This window comes from Neopelma chrysocephalum, unplaced genomic scaffold (genome assembly GCF_003984885.1).
Source record: "Neopelma chrysocephalum unplaced genomic scaffold, ASM398488v2 Primary Assembly neopelma1_365, whole genome shotgun sequence".
NCBI classification, from domain to species: domain Eukaryota; kingdom Metazoa; phylum Chordata; class Aves; order Passeriformes; family Pipridae; genus Neopelma; species Neopelma chrysocephalum.
This window is the reverse complement of record NW_020898029.1, coordinates 393,776-401,994: the sequence shown is the minus strand read 5'-3', so window position 1 is coordinate 401,994 and position 8,219 is coordinate 393,776. Positions and strand designations below refer to the sequence as shown.

Here is an 8,219-nt window from a genome sequence, read left to right as displayed (position 1 = left end):
TCACTCTGGGCTTCTACGGATCTCTGTGGGGTTCTATGGGTCCTTATGGGCTCCTGTGGACCTCTGTGGGTCTCTGAGGGTCCCCCATGAGCTCCTATGGGTTCTTTCTGGGTTGCTCTAGAACCCTATTCAGCTGTATGGGCTCCTGAGGACCACTACAGGTCTCTATGGACCCTTATGAACCATACAGGTCTGTCTGGACCCCTAAAGACCCCTATAGGTCTCTATGGGCTCCTATAGACCTTTATGGGCTACTACAGATCTCTGTGGCTTCCTACAGATCTTTAGGGGCTCCTGTGGATCCCTAGGGGCCCTATGGATCCTCTATGGATCCCTAGGGCTTCAATCCTTGGAAATGGCCCTTTCTTTTTTATTTTTTTTTTTCGGTTGGAAGATGCTTCCATCTCCAAGCATTTTCCCATCATCCCATCATATAAATATATATATATTTTTATATATTATATATTAATATATCTTACCGAATTATATATATTAGATATTACACATACAGTTGTATATATTATATATCTGTATATTTTATATATTTATATATAACATAAATATGTTTATATAATATATTTTTATATATTCATATAATATTTATATTTATATTATATGTATGTATATTATTATATATATTATGTATTACACACATATTTGGATATGTCATATATTTGTATATTTTATATATTTTATATAATATAAATATATGTCTATTATATATTTATACATATTTATATAATATTTATATTTATAATATATATCTGTATATTTTTATATATTTTACTGCATTATATATATCATGTATTAAACATATATTTGTATATATCATATATTTGTATATTTTTATATATTTATATATAATATGAATAAATTTCTGTTATATATTTTTATATTTATATAATATTTATATTAATATTATATATTTATATATTTTATACCTTAATATAAAATATATACTTATATATTACCCATGTATATATTATATATATTTGCATACTACGTATTTATATATACTATATATTTGTATATTATTTATATATATCATATATATATTGAATAAATATATATATATTGAATACATATATATATATTGAATACATATATATAAATATATAGAATACATTAAATATATCGGGAGGTCCTCAATACCCTGACTACATCGGGGGTCCCCCCCCCGACCCCCGCACCCCTCCCTCGCGCCTCCGCGCCCCCACGTGCGCGGGGTCCCTTTAAGGCGCGGCCCCGCCCCGGCATCGGCTCCGCGGTGACGTCAGCGCCCCCGCTCCCCCCCCGGGATGGATTTTTTTTTTGGGGGGGGGGGTCCCGCCCCGCGGTGACGTCACGCGGCGGCGGCCCGGGGAATGACATCACCTGTGCGAGTGGCCGGCGGCGGGCGGGAGCTCTCGCCGCAGTGTCCCCGCGCCGCGGCCCCAGCGCAGCCGCCGGGCGAGGGCGGAGGGACAGCGGGGAGGAGGCGGAGGAGGAGGAGGAGGAGGAGGAGGAGGAGGGGGGAGGAAGGCGGTGAGGGCGGCCCCCGCGGCCCCTCGCAGCCCCTCCGCCGGCAGCATGGGAGCGGGCGGCCGCGCCGGCAGGTAACGGCGGGGAGCGGGATTTTGGGGGGTGTGAGGGGGGTGCGCGGTATAGCGGGGCTCGCTCTGTGCGGGCGGGATGCGCCGGGGAGGGGTCGCGTTATAACGGGGCGCGATGGTGGGGCGGGGGGTCGCGGTGCGGCGGCGATGGGCGCGGGAGAGGGGCGCGGGGAATGGAGGGGACGGGGGTAGGAAGGATGGCGTTATAGTGAGGCTGGCGGGCAGGCGGCCGGGGGTCTGGCGGCCGGGGGTGCGGCCGGTGGCGATGGAGGGGGGGGTCGCGTTGTAGCGGGTGGGTGGGTGGCACCGGAGAATGGGGGGCGTGTTATAAGGGGGGAGGGGGCGTATGGGAGGGGTGCCGCGGGGTGAGGGAAGGATCCGCGCTATAGCCGGGGGTGCGGGGAGGGGGCGCGCCGGACCCCCGGCACGTGCGGTGGGGGGATGCGGGGGAGCGCCGGGGCGGCGGCCCCGGGATCGGGCGGGGGCACCGGGGTGCGCTGGGGTCCGGGGGGGGTGCAGCCCAGGCGGGGGGTCGTGGGGCACAGCCCCGGTCCCGGGGTGCGCCCCGCTCCGTTCCCCCGCCGCGCTGGGATGCGCCCCGGCTCCAGGGATGCGCCCCGGCTCCGTCCCACGCTCCGGTACCGATTCGCTCCCCCGCTCGCTTTAGGACCCCCAGCTCCCCGCCGTGCTCTTTCTCTCGCTGCCACCGCGTCCCCCGCCCCATCCCCGCGTCCCTCCGGCCGCCTCCCACCCGCGGTCCCACCGGGAGCCCGGTGCGGGGCGCGGCCCCGCGGGGGGATTTGAGGGGCTCCGGCATCACCCCCGTGCTCGGGGCTGCGCTCCCGCGGAGCGGCACCGTGGGACCGCCCGTGCTGGCGAGGGGTGGCCGCGGACCCGGGTCCCCTCTCGGTGGCTTCTCCGGCTCCCGGCGCGCCGGGATGTTCCGGTGGCGGAGCCGGCGCCGCTCCCGGAGCAGCATCGCCGGGATGCGGGTGCTGGAGGAGCCGTCGGAGCGTTCCCCAGTGCGATGCCGCATCCTGGGGACACTGGTGTGTCCCCCCGGGGTGTTGCCCGCGCCCACCCCAGGCACTGGTGGCAGCGGGGGTGCCTTATTCTCCCACCATCTCCGGAGCCCGTTGGCCAGTGGGTTTTGCCCCGCTGCCCCCAGCTGTGGGGTGGCCCAGTTACAGTAGCGAGGAAGGGACACGGGTTATCCCAAAACCACCCAAGTGCCCATGTTGGGGAGGGTCCTCTCCCCCGCGCTGGGGGGGCTGCACCAAACCTTCCCCTTCTACAAGAGGCAGCTGGCTCCGGGGCTGGGGACAGCCTTGGAGAGTCGCAGGGGGACGCTCCTGGGGTGACAGCAGGTGGTGTTTTCCATCCGCCCTCGGGGATTTCAGCTGAAATCGCGAGCCCTGGGATCATCCCGCGGCAAGCGAGAGGTGGCCCCAGAGCCCCCGTGTCACCGAGCCAAAATTTATCACAGGGAGGGTGAACACCCCCCCCATTCAAATAAGAGTAAATGGTGTCTGTGCTTCCCCAGGAGAATCCAATTCCAGTCCCTCCTGGGGAAGCAAATGGTGCAAGTGTGGGATAAGGGGAGCAGTGCGGCTGTAGAGGTGACACCCGCGGGAGGGCTGTCGGCATCTGCAGGGACAGGGACGGGCGCTGGACCCCCTGGGGGCAGGGAACACCTCCGTTCTTGGGGCGTTCTCCCTCTCCGAGTCCCGGGAGGCTTTGCTCCTGCGAAAACACTTGCTGCGGCTGGGAGGAAAAAGCAGTTTTGGGCGAGGGGTTCCAGCCCTTCCTCTGAGTGGCAACACCCTGCAGAGCAAGGGGCTGTGCACCTGGAGTGTTCCCCGTCCTCTCCCCAGGCAAACCCCCTCTGGAATTCACAGGGGATGTTCCCCGTGGGCGCTGGTGCTTCTGCTCCTGCCCTCAGCTCCTGCTGTCAGGACTGATCTCAGCTCCACTCAGGAAGGGCAAAATATTATGGAGTTATATCATTTTTCCCTATGAAGTGTGTTTTGGGGGTTGTGCACCTGCACCAGGCTGGGGGAGCTGCTTGTGTGACCCGAAGGGGCTGTGGGGGACAGGGCTGCTTGTCCCTGTGAGAGCCCCCAGGGAGGGGAAATGAAGTTGGACCTGGGTGCTGGGCACAAAGGCTGTTGGGTTCAGCAGGGCAGGGCATGTACCAATACAGGGACCCTCCTGCTCTTGCCAGGGGGAAGGTACCCCCCCTCCGCACACCCGACAGCGGGAAAGCTGTTAATTGTTCCCTGCCAGATTGACTTATAAATTAACGGGTTTGCTGGCACTCTCCTCCTCCTTCCTGTGCGTGGTAAGGGCCCATATTTCAAATGGGAAAAAGTCATAAATACTTTGAGTAATGCAAGAGGAGCTTCCAGCTGAAGCTGTGCCACCGGGGAATGCGGGGGGAGAGGGGTCTCCTGCAGCAGAGCCGTTCGTACACTTGGGGATGGGGTGATGGAGGTGATGGGGCAGGAGGCCCTGGAGTCCTTTTGTAGTTGTCTTCTGGCATTGGCCTCACTGCCAGGATGGGGTCAGGTCCTTTGTGCCCCCCAGGTCTCTGTTGCCCTGTTCCCTGCTGCTCGTGGGGTTGAAAAATGTAGGTTTGGTAAATGAAACCTCTTCCTGGGGCGTCCCCTCTGTCTCATCCCGAGGGGAGCGGGTTTGCTCTGCCTTTTTCTGGGTGCTAAGGAATCACTGGTGTGACACTTTCCGTAAGGAGAAGAGGAAAACTGTGCCTTTGCTCTTTCTCCAGGAGGGTGGATTCCTGTTAGACCCTTAATTCTGCTGCTGCTTTGCGGGGAGAAGTGGGAATGAGGGTGAAGAGGTACCAGAAGTCCCCTTTTGGCCACACGCTGGGGAAACCGAGGCTGGAAGTCTTTGTGGTTCCTCATAGCACAGGAACAGCTCCTGCTGCCGAGCTACCCAGGGGCTCGGGCCGTGTTTAGAGACCCCAGGGCTGTACTGGAGATGGGAGACTCCCACCCGACGCTGCTCTGAGGTCCGTGGGGAGGTGGATGCCCTCTGCGGTGCCCGGCGGGGCGGTTCACCAGCCTTGCGCTGGGTGAAGGGCCCATCCAGCTGCTCCTGGGTGCAGAGTAACTCCAGGTAGTAAAACGCATGTGTTGAACTGTTTATGCTCCCTCCACGTGGCAGAGGTTGCGTGGGAGGCGAGCGGAGCTGCCGTGAGGGATGCGAGCTCTGGCCTGTGGCCTCGCGCCGCACGTGGGTTTGATTTGAACTCGCTCCGTTCCCGACTGAAACGGTTTTTCTTTTGCATTGCAGAGATAAAATTGCGAGTGTAGGAATCCGAGATAAAGTGAAGCCAGATCTAACCCGAGTCAGTGTGGGCAGTGCGAGCGGATGGTAAGGAGAGAGGTTATTCAGTTGCATTCAAAAGATGCTGCTAAGTAGTTTAATCCACAGTTGCTGAACTTTGAGCTTTAAATTCTTCTTATGTGAGTTGATAAGAACATGCATATTATTCATAACTCTCTCCTCAAAAAAAGGAAAATCTGCAAATGACTTCTGTTAAATATCAGCGCTTCAACAGCGTGAAAAATGTGCCTGACTTGTACTTCAAATAATCCCTTCCCTTGGCCCAGCTCCCTCCATCCATGAAGCTCTTGGCTTCCTGCAGAGGGAGTGGGGTCGGGAGCTGGGGCTTCACTCTGGGCTGGTGACTCCAGGCAGGACCCCCAGAACATATATTTTATTTTTTTTTTTAGATTTGCAAACTGAAGAAGCCAGCCAGGCTGGGCAGCTTCTGGCTATCTCAGTATTGGTTTTTAAAAATTGTGGTCGATTTGAAACCCATGAGCCCTGAAGTAGTAATGCTCAGGCCGGCTTCCCTTCTGCAAAGTTTATTACACAATAAGCTGAAACAATCTAGAGGCTCTGTTTGTTAGACCTTTTATTTTTTTTGCTCTCGTCCTCTCTTTCTGATTATTTGCTTTATAACTTGACCGATTATTTTTTTTTGCCTTGACATCAGCCCGGCAAACTGGAAATTGTCTTTTATTTTCCCCATCCTTCAGCTCATAAACCCTCTGGACTTCTGGGTCTGATCCAACATAATTCTTTTGGACTTTTTATTTTTTTTTCTAGCTTGGGCATCACTGTCTTGGCTTAGTAATTTATCGAGCTTGGCGTTCCCTTTGCAATAGCTGCCTGTGCTGTCGGATTATTTGCTTGTCTGACAAGCCCATGTCCTACACAGATGGCCGTGTCCCACTGCAGTGCCAGCATCCTCCAGAAAAAGGAATTTCCAGAGCTGTGTTGCCTTCTTGACATCACTCCGTGGGGAGCTGGTTGGGAGGTGTGAGATTCTTTAAACTTTATTTATTTTTTTAATCCGTGGAACCTCTTGACTCCCGTCCTCCCACCAGCTCCCGAGGGCAGGTGCCGGGTGCAGCTGCCCAGGGAGGTGCTGCTGTGGCAGGGGAATGGGATAGGGATACGGATTCCCCCTGGGATGTCCAGGTGTGAGCAGGGAACACACCCGAGCTCTGAAGGAGGAGCAGATCTGAGGTGTTCAGGGATGCTCTGCGCTGCCAGTGGAGACAAGGGAGTGATAATGAGGGTGAGACAGCCCAGCTCATGGGGAAGGGGGACACACCAATACCCAAAGCTGGGATTTCTCCCTGCTCCTGGAGCTTGCTGGCCCCTCAGGGACATGTGTCCCCCACCACAAAAAAGTGAGGCTTTGCCATATCCTAATCCTGCTGTGGCTCTGGGCTATTGGAGCCTCGCCTGGGTTTGTGCACTGTGAGTGTGGAAAGCTTTGGAGACGGCCTTTGTGCAGCTCCTGGTGTAGCAGTGTGGGAATTTGGGAGTCATGGGCATGACTAGCCCTGGGAGAGGTGGGATTGTAGCGTCCTCTCTCCCATGTGTTACTATCAGTCAGTAACACTGATGCAGCGGGAGTGTTGTCATACAACCCAGGATCCGTCAGAGCGACCGTGCTCCAGTTCCCTGGCAACATTTGCACAATTTGAGAGAGCTGCTCTAGATTAGAGAGCAGATATTAGTTTGCCTAAACAGGTTTAAAAACCTATCAAATTAAACTGGGCCAGGCAACTCGTACAACGCGCACACCTAAATTGGTTTAACATTTGCATAAATCAGATTAAATCGGGGCTGGGGGGTGGTTCAGGTTAGGGAGCCTGTGGCTGTTTGTGCCCAGCTCCTGGAGGTCTCTGCTCCCGCTGCCGTGTCAGGGCTGGTTTTGCACAGCAGCAGCTGAATCCCGTGTTTTCAGCCCTGTTTCGTAGGTGAGTGCTTTGTCAGTTGTGGTTTACACCAGGCCAGGGGGCTGCAGTTTGGCTGTGGCTTTGCAAGCACCTACACGGGGACATCCTAAGGGAGGAGGAAACCTGAGGGTCGAGTGGCTTCTAAGGGTGTGATTTGGAAGGTGGGAGGGTGGGTGGCAGCACTTGGCTGCAGGTTGGGCGTTCAGATCAGGGCTGATTCGGCTGCAGCCACAGTTTGCAACACGTGGTGGGGTTTGCAAGAAGGGTGTCTGTCTTTGGGGTGGGGTTTAAGCCTGTTGGGGTTTGGGTAGTGAAGCGTTTGCGTGTGAATCTGTACCTGGGGGGCACAATGCCTGGGGATCCTGCCTCTCCTGCTGCTGTCTCTCTGCATTTGTCCTGGAGCATCTTGGACATGGTCTGCAGGGATGTGATGGTGGGAATGTATTTGGTGTCCTGCTTCTGAGTGTTGAGCTTCCTCTAGTCAGCCTGTTTATGAGCACAACAGGTAAGGTCTGCTCAGACCTCTGGAATGATTTGCTCTCTGTCCCTGCTGTGCTCCTGGGAGGGGGGGGTTTACAAACCCCATGGAGGGGTGAGTGGAGATACATCAAATCCTTGCTCCAGAAATGCCCTGGCTTTACCTAATGCTGTTTTCAGGGATTTCCCCCGCTTTCACTGCTGTTTGTGGGCAGTGACATGACAGGATGTGGAGTTACACGGGGTAACTGCTTGCTCTGGGTGCAGAAGGCACAAGGCTGGAGGCAAAGCGCTCTCCATCTTCCTTGCATGGAAACACCCAGCTGGGATGGCACACAGGAGGCAGGAGAGGGAGGACATGGGGTGTGTGTGTGTGTGTGTGTGTGGCTTCTCAAACTGCAGTAATCCCATGTCGGGGAAAATAGCTGCCTCGTCTGGAATTCAGGGCCATTGTCACTTTGTGGTGCTGGAGTTGAATCCCACTATCTTCCCCTCTGAGCTGTTGCTTAGTTGTTTTCTTTGTGGTGTCCCTGTATCCAAATCAGTGTTGTGAGTAATTCCACAGCTGATTTAAATCTGAAAGGTTCTTTCCTTTAAAGTCTTGACCGTGCTCCCCTCCATTTTGCTGTTGTGAGGACAGCAGTGATGGACACGCTGCCTGCTTCCCTTCCGAGCCGCGTGTGTGTGTGCAGCAAAATCTGCAGGAATTCGGGATTTATATATTTTTTTTAAGCTAATCATCAGCTCTGACATCATCAAGTGTTCGCTCTGGCTCCTGGGAATCATGGATGGGTGCTGCTCCGGGCTTGCACTGATCAAGGTTTCCCTCCTGCTGTGTCTCTCCTTTGTTTCCCGAGGTGCTTTCGCT

The 8,219-nt window shown here is 54.3% G+C and overlaps 1 protein-coding gene across 16 annotated transcripts in view; it reads left to right on the top strand.

The window, feature by feature from the left end:
- Positions 1 to 1,504: 1,504 nt before the first annotated feature.
- Positions 1,505 to 8,219, top strand: part of PTPRS (protein tyrosine phosphatase, receptor type S) — a 158,552-nt gene continuing 151,837 nt past the window's right edge. For 15 of the 16 annotated variants that reach the window (XM_027706167.1, XM_027706160.1, XM_027706159.1 and 12 more), the window contains exons 1-2: positions 1,505 to 1,595; positions 4,908 to 4,988. The gene's annotated coding sequence lies outside the window, so the exon portion shown is untranslated. The remainder of the gene's footprint in view (positions 1,596 to 4,907; positions 4,989 to 8,219) is intronic. The other variant, XM_027706149.1, reaches the window with a different exon arrangement.